The sequence below is a fragment of the Dendrobates tinctorius genome, unplaced genomic scaffold (assembly GCF_039654945.1).
Source record: "Dendrobates tinctorius isolate UK_male_01 unplaced genomic scaffold, ASM3965494v1 ptg000060l, whole genome shotgun sequence".
NCBI lineage: Eukaryota > Metazoa > Chordata > Amphibia > Anura > Dendrobatidae > Dendrobates > Dendrobates tinctorius.
The window spans coordinates 57909626-57931497 of NW_027361728.1; the positions used below are offsets into that span (position 1 = coordinate 57909626).

A 21872-nucleotide genomic window follows, 5' to 3' on the forward strand; every position below is an offset into this window, starting at 1 on the left:
CTACATACATACATACTACATATATACTACATGCATGCTACATACATACTACATGCTACATACATACTACATATATACTACATACATACTACATACATACTACATGCATGCTACATACATACTACATGCTACATTTCCCACACAGCAATGGCATAAAGTGAGACTAGGGACTTTTTTTTTTTTAAGTGGCGGAGGAATACAGTGCGGAAGGATACCTACCTTCCGTCATTGGATTCCTGCAGCCCGTAGAGAACGGCAGCAACAGCTGATGCTGAAGTTCTCTACCCAAGATCGTCGTGGGACACACTCGTGGACTGCTTCGGATCCTGGGTGAGTATTTTTGTGGTTTGTTATGTTAATATTTATTCCGTAAAAGACAATGGCTTCGGGGAACAATGTGACAAGTATTGGTAAGTATGTTACTCTATGTTATATGTACTGTATGTCTATGTATGTATTGTATGAATGTATTGTATGTAGTATGTATGTAGTATATATGTGGTATGTATGTAGCATGTAGTATGTATGTAGTATGTATGTAGCATGCATGTAGCATGCAGTATGTATGTAGCATGCATGTAGTATATATGTAGTATGTATGTAGCATGTAGTATGTATGTAGTATGTATGTGGTATGTATGTAGCATGTAGTATGTATGTAGCATGCATGTAGTATGTATGTAGTATGTATGTAGTATATATGTAGTATGTATGTAGCATGTAGTATGTATGTAGCATGCATGTAGTATATATGTAGTATGTATGTAGCATGTAGTATGTATGTAGCATGCATGTAGTATATATGTAGTATGTATGTAGCATGTAGTATGTATGTAGCATGCATGTAGTATGTATGTAGTATGTATGTGGTATGTATGTAGCATGTAGTATGTATGTAGCATGCATGTAGTATGTATGTAGTATATATGTAGTATGTATGTAGCATGTAGTATGTATGTAGCATGCATGTAGTATATATGTAGTATGTATGTATGTAGTATGTATGTAGTATATATGTAGCATGTAGTATGTATGTAGCATGCATGTAGTATATATGTGTTATGTATGTAGTATGTATGTAGTATGTATGTAGTATGTATGTGGTATATATGTGGTATGTATGTAGTATGTATGTAGTATGTATGTAGTATGTATGTGGTATGTATGTAGTATGTATGTAGCATGTAGTATGTATGTAGCATGCATGTAGTATGTATGTAGTATTTTTTTTTTTTTTTTTTTTAACATTTAACACATTAGCCGGATGATGGGACTACTACTGTCCCATCATTGGCTAATGTGTCAATCACTGTCATGGTAGCAGGCATCGCCAGATGGGACTTGTAGTCCCATCGGACGGTGCTTGCACAGACCCCCGGACATCAGCACAGCCCCCCGGCAGGCTGGCACAGCCCCCCGGCAGGCCGGTACAGACCCCCACAGGGTGCACAGACCACCGGCAGGCCGGCACAGCCCCCCGGCAGGCCGGTACAGACCCCCACAGGGTGCACAGACCACCGGCAGGCTGGCACAGCCCCCAGGCAGGCCGGTACAGACCCCGGGCAGTCCACACAGCCCCCCGGCAGGCCGGCAGAGACCCCCGGAAGGCCCGAAATGACGGCGCATCATGATGCGCACACACCGCGCATCATGATGACGTCAGGCTGTCAATCAACTTTGAACTTCCGATTCCGATGCCGACTTCCGATATTGAAAAAATATCGGAAGTCGGTATCGGAATTCCGATACAGCAAGTATCGGCCGATACCCGATACTTGCGGTATCGGAATGCTCAACACTACTTACCAGTAAGAAAACTATAGAGAAAAATGAAGCTTGTGAGAAATCATGTTCCTGAATTACAATGCAGAAGTTCAGCTTAGCTTAACAATTTTAGAGGATAAACAGAGGTTCCACTATATGCTTATTCCTAACCCCAGCCCCACACACACGTTAAGCAAACCTGCTGAGGTCCGTGAAATCAGCCAATGATCTAATATGTATAGAGGGTCCCTGGACTCTCCCCCGCAATATACAATGTTGGGGGATTGGGCGTTTGGATTCACTTGCCTGGTCCTTTTGTTCTCCAGGTAGATGAGCTGATACCTGATGAGACTGAAGGCCCCGTCACACTAAGCGACTTACCAGCGATCCCGACACCGATATCAAGGTGTCAGGATCGCTAGTAAGTCGCTATGTGATCGCTGGTGAGCTGGCACACAGACAGCTTCACCAGCGATCAGCACAGCGATGCCGAGCGCCCGGCATTGCTGGCCATCCCTGTAAAAAATAGAATCAAAATAAAAAATATAGTTATTCTCACCTTCCGACGTCCCGTTCAGCCATCCTGCCTCTCTCCACGCTCCGGTCCCAGTGATCCTTTGCGAGAATGACCGCGAGATGTCACGGTCTCGAGGGATAACAAAGTCTCGCGGTCATTCGTGCAAAGGATCACTGGGACCGGAGTGTGGAGAGAGGCGGGATGGCTGCGCGGGACGTCGGAAGGTGAGAATAACTATATTTTTAATTTTTTTTATTATTTTTTACACCTGATCGCTGGTCTCCCGCCTGTCACACACAGCGATGTGTGCTGGCCAGCGGGAGACCAGCGACCAAAGAAATGTCCAGAGGTTTCTTCCAGCGATCAGCGATACCGGCAGGGGGGCCGCTCGCTGATCGCTGTCACACACAGCGATCTCGCTGGTGAGATCGCTGTTATGTCACAAAAGTTGTGACTCAGCAGCAATCTCGCTACCGAGATCGCTTAATGAGACGGGGCCTTGACATTGGCTTGTGCAATAAAGAAATAATGAGTATTGGGGTGTCAGAAAAGATAGTGTTCAGCCAACAGTTACAGTATCTGATATGTATGGGGACTTTTAGTCATTTATCCACCTCCAAATCCCTGAATAATGGGATTTCCTAACACACCTATTGAAATGGCTGCCAAATGTAGGCATAGAATGAATGAAGTAGGGGCCATGCATATGTGTGGCTCTCACCATGCAGTACATTTCTATGAAAGTTATGGATATAGCCAGGCTTTGCTTGCTCAGATGTTTTGTTTTTCTTACTGCAGTGTGAAGGAAGAGATACAACAGTATGTAACGGCTGAGTAAATCATAGAGCTTCCCAATAAGGTCTCATACAGATGTCCGATTTTTCTCGTACGAGTGGTATCCGTGGTTTTCATACATGTCTCTGTGGAAAATCGAGGAGGCGTGTCCGACTTTGATCCGGGGGTCAGATAGAAATCGTCAATACAAATATGAGTTTGTAAAAATATTGGACTACACTTGGATTACATCCGAGCGCAGCTTCATTGGCATGGACAGTCACATAGGAGAAGGTAGATAAACTTTTTTTTCTCCACGTGCAAAAAAAAAAAATGGATGACACTTGGACCACAACTTGATCAAAATAATCTGTCCGTTTTTCTTGTACGTGAGGAAAGCAGATGACTGAATGAGGCCTTAAACTAAGAATGGGCCCAAACCACTAAAAGGTGAAAACATTAGCACTCAGAACTCATAGTGAATGGATTTATACAGCTTCCATTAATCTGATTGGAAGCTTTATACATGTATACCATGTGCAGTAAGCATCGCTAATACTGTGAAGTTGTAGGTAGAATTTTATAATAAGGGCGACTTTGCACAATAAGTCCCAGAAAATTGGTAATTCCTTTCAGAAATTGCATGAAACTGGTCAAAGTATTTAGAGATGTGAGTTACCTTAATCTCTTGGTCAGTAGCTAGAAAAAATCATGGTGACTGTTAAAGATGCACTCCCATCAAAGTTTTTATCCTCTTAATATAGTACAATCATCATATTATATAGCAATTGCTCATTTTGCCTTTCTTCTCAACTAATTCTTCTCTTTTCTCTGCTCTATTTAGAAACAGAGAATCATTCCCCGCTTCACTTCCTGACCCAGCTGCTCCCCCCTGCCAGGGACTTTTGCAGTGACTGATTACTCATACAGGGAAAATTGACCTCCTGTTTCTACTTAGAGCTTAGAAGGATTCAGATAGTCAGCTTTTAATCACGTAATGTCTGAGGCCTAATGGAAAAGAGAAGAATTAACTGGATAGAAAGGCAAAACGAGCAATTGAAACAATTGTGAGTACACAGTGCCATATAATATGATGACTGCAATATATTAAAAGGATAAAAATGCCGATGGGCTTCTTTAAGAAGATCAACAACCATTCAGTAAATATGAGATACATCAGCTCACAGTGCACATTATATAAGTTGGAGGTGGATAAAAGATTTGGAGAAGAAAAATTTACACCTGATATATGGGCATAAATTATAAATATAGTTTACAAATAAACTGTAGATATGAATATAGAAATGACTGAGCCATAGACTAGGTGATGACAGGGCCTGAATACTTATCAGAGAAGATATTATAATTAGTTACCTTTCCTATAATTTGTAACTCTCAAAGTACATGATAGGCATACCAATATTCATCCTCTATGTACATCAGCCAGTGTTCTGCAAGGCAGCCCAACTGTTAAAGAGGACAGGCTCATGCTGCTCAGGATGAAGGAAAAGTCAAAATGATTAGTAAGAATCATTCATTTCACAGTCCTGCAGCCCTTTCCAGAGATCACATGGAGTTTTGTATCCTGACTCCTGTGAATACACTTGAGACGGTCTCTGTCATTCTTTATACAGCATACCGGGCAGTCTCTTAGTGAAGGATGTATGAGTTAGCGCCAGGCCCATCAGGAAGATCAGTTCATAGACTGAGCCAACAGACATAGACATTTTTCTAAAATCATCTTGGGGATCAATCCCAGAGGTGTTACCTGCTAATAAATTGCCTACATTTGCCCCACATCATACAAGTATACTTATTTCCCAGTGTCGTTTTGGTGAAGCTTTAGTTATTTTATCCTCTTTAAAAGTCAGTATTGCATTGTGAATTTGCTATAACACATTCTTTGTTGCTTGTGGATGCTATGTGTAGATCTTGGTAGTAAAATACCAATGCATTTTTATAAAGGAAAATGTCTATTTCTATACTTCTCTCAAGAGAAACTCATGCCCTTGTTTTCTTGGACCTATATGTAGGGATGATTGAGTATACTCGTTAGGATTCGGTACTCGGCAAGTAATGTGGTACTTGCGGTACTCGAATCCTAGCGAGTAAATTTCACTACTCACCACGCAATATTCGGATCTCCCGCCCAGGATGTGTCAGCCAATCACAGTAAAACCACTGCCTTCTTTGTTGTGGCATTACTGTGATTGGCTGGCCGCGCAGCCTCATATGCGGCACAGGCCCCCGATCAGCCCGGCAGAGCCTGCACAGACCCCCGATCAGCCCGGCAGAGCCCGCACAGACCCCAGATCAGCCCGGCAGAGTCCGCACAGACCCCAGATCAGCCTGGCAGAGCCCGCACACACACAGCCCCACAGACCCCCACACACATTCTCCGCCCGCACACATAGTCTCCACCTATTACTCGCATTTCCCATATACATACTTTGGACTCGTTACGAGTACCCGAATATTAGGAACTACTCGTAACGAGTACAGCGAGTCCGAGTATTTCACTAATCGCTCATCCCTACCCATATGGAAAAAGATGCATCACCTTCAGATCAGGGTTGCTAACCATCCAGAAATTCCTAGACAGTCCGTAAAAATAGTGTGAAAAATGAGGATGAATGAACTCATGGAGATCAACATCCAACACTGCGGAGACACCATCACATGTTTCTCAACACAGTGATTCTAGAGCAATGCCCCCATCCCTTATGGGAAATATGTAAAAACATGCAAAACACAAGCCGCGGAGACACCATCACATGTTTCTCAATGCAAGCAATGACTAGCCAGGTCTTTCCTCGGGAAGGAACAACCACGGGAAGGGCAGTCTCCAATGAAGGAAACCACCTATGCCAAAACATGGTATCCACAGACAGCTGTTTCGGGGTATTGCCCCTCCATAAAAATAGGACACTTTTTTGCACTGTCCTTAAAAAATATTAAGGGATCTGTGATTTTTTTGAGGCTGAAGAAACTTATACAGATTGTTTTGTCTGTAATTATCATTATTTTATAGTCCACAGTGAATGCAGCTGATGTCTTCATATTACAATTATGGCATGCAGACATGTATTATAATCATAATAATTTATTATGGTTTTCCAATGTGCCCATATAAAATGTTATCTCTCCATGATTTTTTGATTTGCTGTCCCTAAAAAATAAGAAGTCAAGTTGGCAACCCTGCCGAGGATAGAGTGTAGTGACTCTATCATCTGATTGTGCACAATACATGACATCATTATAAGGCGATAATTTGGTTACCCAGGAATTCCTGGTAACCCGGCCCCAGAATTATTCTGAACTATGTGGATATGAGGGCAAGTTTACTAAAATGTGCCCAAATTTAAGATAGTGTAAACATACACTGGAAAGTTGTACAGAGTACCTGTAATTAACTCTAAATAGTTAGTAGATAGGCATAAAATGATCACTTTTGAAATACACTTGTTATTACAGCCATCTATGGTTTAATCTGGCTTTTTTGCTTCAGAGAGAACATATTTTGAGAAGTTGATGGGACTATGCATATTGGTTACAAGTCCAAGGCAAGTTCCTGGTGTTCCCTGCCCCTTATGAAGCCTTTGACTGATAGGTCTCTCCATTTGTGTGTAGATAGAGAGCTATCTGTCACTCGAGGGTTTGGGGCATGGAGAAGCTGTCAAGGACCTGCCATGTTCTAGTCAACTGAGTCCCTAGCTGGCTTTTCAATGTCTTCTCTGGAACCATATAGTGATTCAGAGTAAAGCAAACAAATAATGCAGCCAATGTTGATTCATGCTGCCCATGGATCAGTTATCATATGACAGGATCTCTTTAATGACAGCTGATGTGTTTTTCATCTTCTCCTCTTCGCTTTTCATCAGCCTTATTTTTTGTATTTTTCAAATGATGTGGCTTTATGAGGTTTTGTTTCATATGGGATTCATTGTATTATTTATTAGCACTATTTGGGGGAGTATATAAATTACTGTGTAATTTATGTGATTTTTGCTTTTACTTTTTTGTTTATATGTTCTTTATTTATGTTTCACTTGATATTTGTTCAATAAATTTTCCAGGTTATTACTGTCTTATAGATACCGAAAGATTGCTATTCACTTGGGTGCAACGTGAAGCAACACAGGAAGCATTTCTGTTTAAATGTTCATGCTGGTGCTTCATAAACCATCCAAAAGCAAAGGAAAAATAATCAGCTTTTCAATGGAGGCAAAACAAAGTAAGCAATTCTTGACAAAGTCTCTTCATAGCCAGTCCAGATTATTATTATTAATATTATTATTATCTATTTATAAAACCCCATTGGTTCCATGGTGCTGAACATGAGAAGGGGTTACATGCAAATTACAGATATCACTTACAGTGAACAAACTAACAATCAATGACTGATATATAGGGGAGTGAGGACCCTGCCCTTTCGGGCTTACATTCTACAGGATGGTGGGGAAGGAGACAGTAGGTTGGGGGGTTGCAGCAGTTCCAGTGATGGTGAGGCGGTAGCTCCAGAAGTGGTGAGGAGGCAGCCGGGATCATTGCAGTCTGTAAGCTTTCCTGAAGAGATGGGTTTTCAGGTTCCATCTGACGGATCCGAGTGTGGTTGATAGTCGGACGTGTTGGGGCAAAGAATTACAGAGGATGGGGGATATTCGGGAGAAGTCTTGGAAGCGGTTGGGTGAGGAGGGATTAAGTGTGGAGGAGAGAAGGAAGTCTTGGGAGGACCGGAGATTACGTGAGGGAAGATATCGGGAGATTAGATCAAAGATATATGGAGGAGACAGGTTTTAAATGGCCTTGTAGGTCAGTATTAGTCATTTGAATTGGATACGCTGAGGGAATGGGAGCCAATGAAGAGATTTGCAGAGGGGAGAAGTGGAGGAGTTAAGGATGTACTGGAGAGGTGTGAGGGTGTTAGCAGGGAGGCCACAGAAAAGGATGTTGCAATAGTCAAGGCGGGAGATGATGAGGGCATGCACAAGCATTTTAGTAGATTGAGGGTTGAGGAAGGGGTGGATTCTGGAAATATTTTTGAGCTGGAGGCGACAGGAGGTGGAGAGAGCTTGGATGTGCGGTTTGAAGGACAGGGCTGAGTCAAGGGTTACTCTGAGGCAGCAGACCTCTGGTACGGGGAAAAGCGTGGTGTCATCAATTGTTATAGATAGGTCGGGTAAGGAAGATCTGTGAGATGGGGGAAAGATGATCAGTTTAGATTTGTCCACATTGAAGAAGCGAGAGGAGAATGAGGATATGGCTGATAGACACTCTGGGATTCTGGAGAGCAGAGAGGTGACGTCTGGGCCAGAGAGGTAGATCTGAGTATCATCGACATAAAGGTGGTACTGGAATCCATGGGACTTTATGAGTTCCCCCAGGCCAAGTCCATAGATTTTGAGAAGAGTAGGGATCACATAGACTGGCTAGGATCCAGTATACTGGCTCAGTCTGGATATAACACTCAGGAGGACTTCTCCCTCCACACACTCACACCATGTGTGAAACAACAGACTCCATTTTAACATATGAACCACATCCAGAGATGGGGTATTTGGAAATCTATGCCCACCAATCTGTCTGGCTGCCCTTAAAGCCTTGCCCAGATGCACCAAACAATCCTCTTAGTGCTATGTGCACTAGAGCAATACTTCTGGCATACTTCACAGATGACAACCACCGCTGTGATACATACCTCCCAGAAACTATGTCCGGTTGCCACCTTACGTACCTCCCCCTTCTGCCTAAAGCTGTGGGGCTTTGCACCTTCTGCTACTAAACACTGGTTTCTAGAGAGGGCATCGGTATTACCATGTAGCTTCCCACCTCTATTTTCCACATTAAAGCTGAGATCATGCAGGGCTGGAAACCAGCTGGTAACTCCAGTGTTTTTCCCTTTTTTCTCACTCATCCGCCTGAGCGGTGCATGGTCTGATACGAATTTAACTTTTTGCCCTAACAGATAGTATCGTAATGTGTCCACCACCCATTTTAGGGCATTCTTTTTCTTTGATGGAATAATTCTTCTCACATGCAGACAGCTTCCTACTCAGGTAGAGCAGTGGTGCTCCTCTCCTTGTATTTCCTGAGAAAGGACTGCTCATAAACTGCCTTCTGAGGCATCTGTCTGGAGTACAAACTCCTTCTCAAAGTTAGGGGCAACCAGGACAGGATGCTTACACAAAGCCACTTTCAGTTCTTGAAAGCTTGTCTCTGCCTCCGCAGTCTATTTGGCCATAGCTGATTTCATCCCTTTAAGTAAGTCAGTCAGGGGTGCAGCCATCATGCCAAAGTTTGGGATGAATCTCTTGTGGTATCCCACGACTCTCATAAACGCTCTCACTTGATTCTTTGAGAGCGGTCTCGGACAGTTTTGAATTGCGTCCACTGATCTTCGATTTGATCTCACCTCTACATAATATATACCCTACGTATTTGGCCTATTCTGTCCCCGAAGCACTATTTTTTATTTATCAAAAACCCCACCTTCCTAAGAGCATCAAACGCAGCCTAGACCTTTCTTAAATGTTATGCCTAATTAGGGCTTAATATTACAATATCGTCCAGGTATGCCATGGCGTAATTCTTATGGTGTGTGAGGATCTGATTCTTGCCTGTTATGAATGAGTCACCGTAGGAGGCAAAAACAGAAATACTAGCTAAGTCCAGAAAACCAGAGAAGTTGGCAGCTATCGGATTGCAGACCCCTGAACCTATCAACAACAACTAGCAGTAGCCGTGGGGGGTTCCTACGGTGCCCTAGACCCCTCGATCACAGCCGGAGAACTAAATAGCCTAAAGACAGAAAGGGAAATCGAAACTGCCCCAGAGCAGACCCCAAAGCAATAGGCAGCCCCCAACATATAATGACGGTGAAGCAAGATGAAAAAACACTCACACAGATAGAAAGATAGGCTGAGCAAATGATGGGGCCCAAGCTAACTAAATAGGACAGGATAGAAAAGCTGCTGTCTGCAATCCGCCCAAAACCCTATCAAAACAAGAGCCAACAGACTGATAGGGAAAAAAGCCCTGAAGACGCTAGGCTTCAAGAAGACTATATCAGTACTCAGGTATTTTCTGAAGACAGTGCAAAAAGGAATTCAGCTCACCACAGCAGGGAATGGCAGAAATCCAGAAAAGCAAGGCAAAACAAAACAAAAACACAAATGCAAAAAGCAGAGCAGAAAAATTAGCTTTTGAGGAGCAGGAATCAGACTGGTCTCCTAGAATCCCTCAGAGAAATCACCCGCAAGGCAGAAGGGCGTCGGCTGCCTTATATCCAGTCAGCAATTCCAGTCACCCAGTCATCATCATCCTGCACTGGTGCTTGGTAATCAGCCTCACTACCTTCCTTCACCAGAAGGGGAGTTCATCAGACCTCAATGGTGAAGGGGAAAATGAACTCACAACACTTGCCTCTCTTAAAGGTGGCTCGTTGCTGTCTAAATGGCATAGGAAGCATCCGTCGGGCATTGGCTTCTTGTGACATGAGGATATCCCTTTGTTAAATCCAAGGTGATTATGTCCAAGTGACCGCTCTCAAAGAAGCAAGTTAGAGCCTATCCAGGAATCGTCGGATACTTTAAGAGATTCATCACAAACTTTGCCATGATGGCAGCACCCCTAACTGACCTCCTTGTGGGACAAAATTAGCTGTTGCCAAATGGACTGTGATGGTGGAGGCCTTAGAAGAACTGAAAGTGGCCTGTGTATGCAACCGATCCTGTTTACCCTGGACTTCATGAGGGAATTTGTACTCAAGGCAGACGCCTCAGATGTTTGCTTAGGAGTAGTCCTTTCTCAGGATATACAGTAGCGAAAAAAGTAGTCAGCCACCAATTGTGCAAGTTCGCCCATTTAAAAAGATGAGAGATGTCTGTTATTGACATCATAGGTAGACCACAGCTATGAGAGTCAAAATGAGAAAACAAATCCAGAAAATCACCTTGTCTGATTTGTCAACATTTATTTCTCAAATGATGGTGGAAAATAAGTATTTGGTCACCTAAAAACTTGCAATATTTCTGGCTCTCACAGACCTGTAACTTCTTTAATAGGCTCCTCTGTCCTCTACTCATTACCTGTAGTAATGGCATCTGTTTGAACTTGTTATCAGTATAAAAGACACCTGTCCACAACCTCAAACAGTCACACTCCAAACTCCACTATGGTGAAGAAGACGAAAGAGCTGTCGAAGGACACCAGAAACAAAATTGTAGCCCTGCACAAGGCTGGAGAGACTGAATCTGCAGTAGGCAAGCAGCTTGGTGTGATGAAATCAACTGTGGGAGAAATAATAAGAACATGGAAGACATACAAGACCACTGATAATCTCCCTCGATCTGGGGCTCCACGCAAGATCTCACCCTGTGGGATCAAAATGATCACAAGAACGGTGAGCAAAAATCCCAGAACCACAGGAGGGGACCTAGTGAATGACCTACATAGAGCTGGGACCACCATAACAAAGGCTACCATCAGTAACACACTAAGCCGCCAGGGACTCAGACGCTGCAGTGCCAGACGTGTTCCCTTGCTTAAGCCAGTACATGTCCAGGCCCATCTGAAGTTTGCTAGAGATCATTTGGATTATCTAGAAGTGTATTGGAAGAATGTCATATGGTCTGATGATTTTGAACATTTTATTGTCAGTCCTTAAAGTTAGTACACCATTTTTTTCAGCAGCCATCTGTGTTTCAGAGCTGTTTCCAGTGGTCTTCCCCATGCTGTTCTCCTTCCATTCAGCACTTTTTTCATCTGCACCCCAGACCTCCTTGTAGGGTCTGATGGGAAAATGTTCAGATTTCCCACTGACTCCCATTATACTCATTTAATGAAAACGAGCATCCAAGCGTTAGGAATTGCTATGTTTGAGTAACGAGCATCCGAGCATTAGGAATTGCTATGTTTGAGTAACGAACATTTTAGTGGTCGCTCATTCCTGCTCTTTATATAAATATCATTATGTTTAGTTTTCTGGGCACTGAGTGCAGTAAAGAATTTTAGACATATGGAAAATAAATCATTACATTACTGTGAATAATATTCAACAGCTCAGTATATTTCTCGTTAGAAGGTCTTATTATGAATATATTTTTAGAATTGTGGTAAAGGTAAGGATAGTAGTGTACGGTATATAATAATGAAAAGTAGAAGTTTAGCCACAATGTCTTCAGAGAGCTTATTTTTATAACTTGTGCAGCTTCTTTGACAACTTCTCATAACACTCACCCCTCATCTAGATTGACTTTACCAATGTTGGAGACGTTATAAGAGATACTTCCATACAGCAGAGTGCACACATTTATTTTGGCAGAACAGAAAGTACTGAAAGATCTAGCAGGATAATCAGAAAATCATTTTTTTCTGGTTAGAGCACTAATAGTACAACGTGCTAATGGCAGAAAGCTCTGTTTGTCATTTGTGAACTCTGTCTTGAAAAATAATGTGAAGTCACAGAATGCTTGAGAAAACCAATATTTGTAATTAGAAATCAACAGAGGAATATTCATAAGGTTTCACGTGACAGAAGCCACCACAAAGGTCTCTGGTGTAATTGCTTTTTTCTTAAATATGCTGTGCGACGTGATGATAAATCTGTACTCTATCCGATGCACAAGAAAAATGACAGTGACTTTTCATTATGCTGGAAGAACGAGGAGCATCTATCATTCGCTTGCCTCTGCTTTAGTTTTAATTACACCATTTCACTCAGGAATGGGAATTCGAGTAATAAACCTTGCAAGAAAGTAGGTTTTAATTTGCAGAACATCAGTTAAATGCTTGGCTTCAATGCAGTTGATTTGCGGTAAAGATAGCATATTTTAATATCATAAATAATGAATAGCATTGCAAACACAATGTATTCTGAGTAACTAAAAGTCTGTCGGCTGAAAGGACCTGGCACTGTTCAGGTCATACAAAGCCATACTGCTGTCATCAGTGATCATTTCAAAGTGCGTCATCCTCCAACTCCAATGGAAAGTGATATGATATAGGCTGCATAGAAACATTTAATCATCCTCCCAATAGCATTACGCAGGGTAGTCCTGGAAAACTGACCTCATTTTTGTGGAGTCTTTGTTACTGTGCTCAAAAATGGGTATTTAATAGATGTTTTGTGGGAATTCTTTGGTGGATCAGGGACATAGTCCACATTTATCAGCATTCAAATGTTGAGAGGCACGCCGAAAATGATATTGGCACAACACAATATGAGGCTAGTAGTGATGAGCAAATAGCATTGATACCTGGGTGATCTCCGAGTATTTTGGCGTGTTCAGAGATTTAGTTTTCGTCGTCTCAGCTGCATGATTTGTGACTGTTAGGCAGGCTAAATACATGTGAGGAATGCCTGTTGTTAGGGAATTCCCACATGTATTCAGCTTGTCCAGGAGCCGTAAATCATGCAGCTGAGACGACGAAAACTAAATCTCCGAGAGCACCAAAATACTCGGAGACTACCCAAGCAATGAGTATACTCGCTCATCACTAGAGGCTAGACATGCCAGGAATACACCACCTGGTCTTTAGTGAGTTTTATATTCGCAGTCCGTTAGTATTCCCTTTTGTAATTTTATTTATATTTTTAGGAACAAAGGAAACAATATATTATTCTTTTTTTTTCATTATGTTTGCCTATATTGTTCCATTATGTTCCAAGGCACTTCACATAATTTACTATCACTGCCCCATTGGGGCTGATAATCTACATTCATTATCAGATTGTCTTTTGAGTGTGGGAGGAAACCCACACAAACACAGGCAGAATATACAAACTCCTTGCCGATATTGTCCTTGGTGGGATTTGAACCCAGGACCCCAGTCGATATTGCTGATATTGTCCTTGGTGGGATTTGAACCCAGTGTAGTGTCGGTAGTGGGCCGAGCTGGGGGATGATAGGGGGTGGTCCCACTTCTTACCACGCAGAGATGATAACAGAGACACGATGGAGGCAGATTCTGGGTGCAACAGGTCCAAGTTTATTCACGCTGGCCGTCCGACTGACGGCACACCTCGCGGCCCTCCGTTTCCAGAGCCGCTTCTCACACCGTACACTAGGGACGTGTCTGCACACACCGTCCCCTCCTTTACTGTCGACGCTCCTGACAGGTCCGTCACTGTGGCCGCCTTAGGCCCGTAAACCAACAGCGCTTCTACTGCTCAGTCGTCGTGTTACATACGGTGTCCTTCACCCAGAGCCTCGTCTCTGCTGCGGTCCTTTCCTTTCAGGACCACCCCCCTGACGTTTCCTTTCCTCAGTCCCCTTGGTCGGATTCTCCTCAGGGCACACAGACTGGCGTAGTCCTCCTGTCACCTGAGCTCCCCCTGGGGACTGGAACTTTCTGGAACCCTCCCTCAGTATTTATAACTCCCCCGGTTCCTTGAAACTGTCACTCTAACTGTCACCACGCCCCCCATGACCAACGGTTTCTAAAGCCCTAAGCTGCTGTAAAGTCCTTTGCTCACACTCCACCCTGCCATCTAATGGTCATCCCAAGGTACTGCACGTCCACTACACTTTCCTAGTTGTTTCCCCACTGTAATCACTGACTCCTACCTACACTATGCAAACCTATCTTTCTTCACTCTGACTAGTCCGTCCGTCCGTCAGGTCACCTTCCCTACACTCCCCCTTCCTTTGTCCATTGTCGTCCTCGACAATCGTCATCCCTGCCTTCGTCGTTCTGAATCTACACCTACATTCTGTTGTCGGACCAGAAGTTGAGCCAAACCCACTATCTGCGGGGGCCGAACAATACTGGGAGCACTATGCTCTGAGCAGCCTACTGCTACTCACCAGCGCGCACGCCACATGACAACGTCTTTCAAATTGGGCAAGGTACACCCGTATTCTCTCTACGGCGTGTATCTTTCCCCTACTCTCCCCTACTGTTACCTTTCACTATCCGGTACGCCATGATCGAGGCCACTCACCTACCAGATCATTGCCGGCGCCCGCCTTTCCTTCTTCAGGGGTGTCCGTGGTGTTGGGGACCTGACCTAGGACGGCTGTCTTTCTCACGTCTTCCAACTCATTTTCCTTCTTTCAATTACATGTCATGGTCGGCGTCCCGGTCTCCCAGACCTCCTCAACTCTTAGATCCCTACCGGATCTCACACTTTCCTTTGGTCCCGCAGACCTTCCCTTACCCGGACCTGTTGCATTTACTTTGGCATATTATACATTAAACAACTTTATAATAGCACAAGTACCCATTTTTATAATTTTTTTTTTTTCTTGCTTTTAAAACCAAAATATAACATAACATTGCATGTCTCCTTTCCTCCTCCCTTCCTTGGACATGGACACTCCCTCTCTTCTAAGTATCCCGCGCTCTGTCAGTCTAAAAAGTAAACACAAACTATCCTGTAAGAGGAACATAGAAAAACAGACATAAAAATCACAGATAAACATTTCTTTTTTTTTTAAAAGCTGACCGCGAACTGTCCTTTTGACCTGCACAACGGTGCAACGAACTCCTGACAGTTCAATCCTCCTTTCGGTGGTCAGTAGTATGGGACCCCACAACCGTGGAGCTCCCAGGATGCAAGAAGTGTCCCTTTCTGCAAGATAGTATAAACGAGCCGTCCCGGGGGTCGTGCAGCCTCCATGCCAGCCTCTCCCCTCTCATGGAGCAGGTTCCAGACTTCCTGCCCCCTGGCCCTCTTCTTCTCTATAACTCCTGCGACCCAAACAGAGGGTCCGGCATGAGCCCTGGAGTCCGTTGGGCGGGACTTAACCGAGGAAGGACGTGGATCAGAGGCGGCCGATGATTTTTGCGGCTCAACAGCCGCTGGGGCCAGGTGGCAAATGGGGACAACCGGGTCTTTGGAGGCTGGAATCACAAGGCCCACTAAGTCGGCCGCAGTCGACTTCAGCAGCGGCATAACCGCGGCCTCAGGACAGGCCGCATCCACTACTTCCAATGGAGCCGGAGTAACGGCCGGTTCCAACGACGCAGCTGCTATCAGCAGGGGGAACGCAGCAGCGTCTTCTTTGGATGACTTCCGCACTGGCAGCTCCAGGCGGGGTACCTCAGGGACTTGAGCAGGGGCCTCGCACAACTCTGCATACACCACTGGGCCCGATGTACCCAGGCCTTCCGGTGCGCAGTGGGCAGCGTGCTGCGGCGGAATGATGAGGGCCGCTGGCGGAGGCACTGGTGGTGCCGGGGGTACTCTCACCTTTCCCGGCGCTGCGGCCTCCATCACATCAATACGCGGCTTCACCCGCAGCCTCCGTCCCTCGCTCCACTGTCCCGCGGGTCTTTCCCCCAAACTCGGGGGCTCCGCTGAGAAGTCCTCTGCTGGTATTGGTGGCGGCCGTTCTCGCTGACTCCGCTCAGGCTCCGCTCCCCAGCTCAGCATCCCGCTGCTCTCCCGTGGCTCTGAGGGTGACTTCTGGCACAGCTCCATCCCCTGCCGCCACTGCCACTCTAGGCGGCCGATGCCCCGACACCTGCAGAGTCTCATACCGTCCGTTGGGCAGCACTCGAATGGCATCAGACAGCTGCAGCCAAGTTTTTCTTCTGTGCCACTCCCTCTGTGAGGTGAGGTGTCGGCAGGCCTCTCCACCCTCCTGTCAGGGTCCAATATATGGAAACGTCGGCCTCCGGGCACATACTGCTGTCCACGGGGGTACGTTGGAGGGGGTCCCAGTCCATTCTGAACAACTGCGAACACCCGGACCTCGCCTCTGCGTTGAAGGAGCACCGCCATACTGCACTGTCCCTGGTACCGCCCCGGATCCTCTACTGGCCACACAGACTCATCACTGCGCTCCTCATTTGTATTCCACTGGTAAGCCAATCGTAATCCACAGGTAATTGTAATCCAAACTGAGTAGTCCGAGTCCTTTTCCATTCTTTGAGGCAGGCCTGCCGCAGAAGATGATGTATTAGCGGCGTCTATCCTGCCGACTACGCCAAATGTAGTGTCGGTAGTGGGCCGAGCTGGGGGATGATAGGGGGTGGTCCCACTTCTTACCGCGCAGAGATGATAACAGAGACACGATGGAGGCAGATTCTGGGTGCAACAGGTCCAAGTTTATTCACGCTGGCCGTCCGACTGACGGCATACCTCGCGGCCCTCCGTTTCCAGAGCCGCTTCTCACACCGTACACTAGGGACGTGTCTGCACACACCATCCCCTCCTTTACTGTCGACGCTCCTGACAGGTCCGTCACTGTGGCCGCCTTAGGCCCGTAAACCAACAGCGCTTCTACTGCTCAGTCGTCGTGTTACATACGGTGTCCTTCACCCAGAGCCTCGTCTCTGCTGCGGTCCTTTCCTTTCAGGACCACCCCCCTGACGTTTCCTCTCCTCAGTCCCCTTGGTCGGATTCTCCTCAGGGCACACAGACTGGCGTAGTCCTCCTGTCACCTGAGCTCCCCCTGGGGACTGGAACTTTCTGGAACCCTCCCTCAGTATTTATAACTCCCCCGGTTCCTTGAAACTGTCACTCTAACTGTCACCACGCCCCCCATGACCAACGGTTTCTAAAGCCCTAAGCTGCTGTAAAGTCCTTTGCTCACACTACACCCTGCCATCTAATGGTCATCCCAAGGTACTGCACGTCCACTACACTTTCCTAGTTGTTTCCCCACTGTAATCACTGACTCCTACCTACACTGTGCAAACCTATCTTTCTTCACTCTGACTAGTCCGTCCGTCCGTCCGTCAGGTCACCTTCCCTACACCAGGACCCCAGTTTTTCAAGGCTATAATGTGAGCCACCGAGCTGCCATTACTATATGAATAGTAGTACCTTCAAAAAGTAGTTTCTCACAATAACCAGTCAGGGAAAGGATGGGCCTTGTGGAAAATCAGAAGTGAAATCTGAATGAAAGCCATGGGAAATGACTTTCTTTGTGCCATTTCTGATGCATCTCTACAGGTTCATAGTTATACAGGTATCTCAGCACTGAAGGATAAATACAGGTAGAAGCTAAGCTCACACACCACAGTTTCTTATTCTTTTTCTCTAATTTGGAGATAATCCCAATTTGACAAAGAAATAATGACTACAACAAACACATTACATGAGTGACAGCACAAAAGAGGCCGTATACAAGTTCTTATGTGACTCAAACCTGCACAAAATTATGCAGCGCACGTCTTCTTTTTTATATTACGCTGTACTCCTCTACCCGCATATCACTTTACATCTGCCTTTCGCAGTCACAACATATTTAATATAATTCCATCAATTCACTTACTTCTAAATTTCATCACTCTCAAAAAAACTATGAATTGTATAGCCTCCTCGCTGTATACTGCTCCTGCAAATACAGACTTGAGATTGAATGATGAGGTGCAGTATGGTAGGTCTAGCATAAGTAATGTAATAAAATAAAAACATACTGGTTATTCTAAAATCTATCAACCCCAAGATGACACTTTAAAATTATCATATAAAATGGTACTTAAGTTGCTCTTTTTTCTCTTACATGAAATGCGATGTTCCATCCCAACTTCCCTCACCCTTCCCCCATCACTGCAGCGCCTTTCATCTCAATGGAGAATTTCAGATTGAATCTGTAGCAGAGCCTTTGAAAACACGCTACACTGAGATCTTTGTGTCTACGGTGGTGGGTTGCCTTGCAGAGATCACATTCCCTGGTAAATTAACTGTGTCACATGTACTTTCCTTTACTTTTGCAACCTGATGTTCACCTTGTCTGTTGCCAGAATAGTGACCATGTCCACAGAACCCACCCAGACTGGTTAAGTAGAAAAAAAAAACTCTGATATCATTTAGCACTTCATTATCTGAAATATAAAATTGGCCAATCATTATTTAAAATATTAAATTGTCCAATTGTTGGTAAAGCAGCAAGATGAATTACTCATAAGTAACTTACTCTTTAAGTACTTGTTGTCAGAACTCTGAAAATTTTTTGATTACCTTTTGGGAATTCCTGCCCTTTTTCAAGATGGTGTCTTTTGTCTCGTGTGCCCTTTGTCTTCCTGCCTAATAACTCCACTCTAGCCTTTAGTCAGTGCTAGAGTATTCTGCCTGTGTCCTATTCCTGGTCCTGGTGGCTTCCTGGTTTCCTATCTACTCCTGCAAATCTGTGTGGATATCCTGTTCCTCGTTCTCAGAAATTCTGCTGTATACACCGGTTTCCAGTATTGCTTCTGGATGCTCATGATGCTCCCCCTGTGCCTCTGACCCCACCTGCATTTGTAATCTGGTTGCTGCTCAGTCTCTTCCTTTGATTAAATAGATGCAAAGCACAGGACTGTTCTGCACTATCTGATACTTCCCACCCAGGCCTCCGTTGATGATTTAATATATTATTTGGACTGGCTTATAAATAAATATATTTCCATGTAAGGACTAGAAAAGGACTTGTTTCAAGCATCCTCAAGTGTAACTGCGCTTTACAGACTGCTCCGTTGATTGCATTCTCCTCTGAGGTTTCCAACAGACCTTAAGTTTTCATTCAATATTTACCCTGAGTGTTTATGGACTTTGAGTTTTCCTCTGCACTTTTTTGAAACACCGTGCGTTTATAATAGACTTTACCACCTATAAACTGTGTTCCGTAGTGTCTTTGCTCCACGCAAAAGACTCCTGAGTTATCCATTATAATTATTACTCTTGAGGTCTTCCTGATGAAGAAGTCATTTGTACTTTGAAAAGCATAGAATAAACCACCATTTTGTTTCATATCCTGGGATATACGTCTCATTAACTGTCAGCAAGCGCAGAAACCATCCACAAATTTTTCCTTCCATCCTTTGATGTCTTATGGTCAATTGCTGAACCATGGATCTGCTGCAGCTGAAATTCCATTTGACATGCTTTTTGAATATTTCTAGAAGGTGAGTGTAATCTAATTTTACCACCTGTCATATCTCTCGAATAAGACACTATTTTTGCGCTACAGCTCTGTGATTATAGTAACATTCATAAAAGATTCCTGTGCACAGACTCAATTAATAAGTCAGACTCTAACCTCTACAACATGGGCAAGACCAAAGAGCTTTATAAGTATGTCAGGGACAAGATCATAGACCTGCATAAAGCTGGAATGGGCTACAAAACCATAAGTAAGACATGGGGTGAGACACAATTGTTGGTGAAATAGTAAGAAAATGGAAGAAATACAAAATGACTGTCAATTGACATTGATCTGGGGCACCATGCAAAATCTCACCTCATGGGGTATCCTTGATCATGAGGAAGGTGAGAAATCAGCCTAAAACTACACAGCAGGGCTGCCACTAGGAATTTTGAGGCCCCATACTGGCAAAATTTTCGGGTCCCCTTGAGACTCCACCCAGGCTCCACCCTAGCTCGGCCTCCACACCTCAAACCTTCCACAGTGCCACCGCCCGCTCTTGGAAAAACTCATTTTCATGATGTCCTGAGCAATCTGATATTAACAGTTCTCAGCAGACACCAGATCACATACATAGCCAGCAGCTTTTGTTTTGGGAAAAATATTTTTTAAGCCACCACCATGACAAGGTAGACCTTTTTGGCCGGGTCCTACTCCACTCTTACCTATTAAACATTTTCTAAAATATCCAATACTCTTTTTGGTTATGTTTTTATTTATTTTTTTTAAGGGAATGAGTCACGTATGTTTTTTAGAATGACCATTATAACCCTGTTATGAATGAGTCACCGTAGGAGGCAAAAACAGAAATACTAGCTAAGTCCAGAAAACCAGAGAAGTTGGCAGCTATCGGATTGCAGACCCCTGAACCTAACAACAACAACTAGCAGTAGCCGTGGGGGGTCCCTACGGAGCTCTAGACCCCTCGATCACAGCCGGAGAACTACATAGCCTAAAGACAGAAAGGGAAATCTAAACTGCCCCAGAGCAGACCCCAAAGCAATAGGCAGGCCCAACATATAATGACAGTGAAGCAAGATGAAAAAACACTCACACAGATAGAAAGATAGGCTGAGCAAATGATGGGGCCCAAGCTAACTAAATAGGACAGAATAGAAAGGCTGCTGTCTGCAATCCGCCAAAGCCCTCTCAAAAACAAGAGCCAACAGACTGATAGGGAAAAAAGCCCTGAAGATGCTAGGCTTCAAAAAGACTATATCAGTACTCAGGTATTTTCTGAAGACAGAGCAAAAGGCAGATCAGCTCACCCAGCAGGGGATGGCAGAAATCCAAAAAACCAGGCAAAACAAAACCAAAACACAAATGCAAAAAAACAGAGCAGAAAACGATCCTAGAATCCCTCAGAGAAATCACCCGCAAGGCAGAAGGGCGTCGGCTGCCTTATATCCAGTCAGCAATTCCCGTCACCCAGTCATCATCATTCTGCTCAGCTGTTTGGTAATCAGCTTCACTACCTTCCTTCACCAGAAGATGGAGCTCATCAAACCTCAATGGTGAAGGGGAAAATGAACTCACAACAGTACCTTCCCCTTGAGGAGGGGTCACCGAACCCTCATCCACGCCACCAGGGCGATCAGGGTGAGCCCGATGAAAGGCACGCACCAATCTTTTCGCATGAATATCAGAAGCAGAGACCCAGGAATTATCCTCCTGACCATAACCCTTCCACTTAACCAAATACTGGAGTCTCCGTAGAGCCAGACAGGAATCCAGTATCTTCTCTACCTCATATTCCATGTTACCTTCAACCAATACAGGGTCCGGAGGTGCCACCCCAGGAACAACTGGTTTAACAAACCTCTTCAACAAGGACTTATGAAACACATTATGGATTTTAAATGTGACAGGAAGAGCCAAACAAAAAGAGACCGGATTAATAATCTCCAAAATCTTGTAAGGTCCAATAAATCTAGGCTTAAACTTAGGAGAAGCCACCT

General features: G+C 44.5%; 1 protein-coding gene across 2 annotated transcripts in view; it reads right to left on the reverse strand.

Annotated features, from left to right (window-relative positions):
• The window catches only part of SCHIP1 (schwannomin interacting protein 1), a 789639-nt gene that overhangs the window by 719416 nt on the left and 48351 nt on the right, over positions 1–21872 (reverse strand). The gene's annotated exons all lie outside the window — the stretch shown is intronic.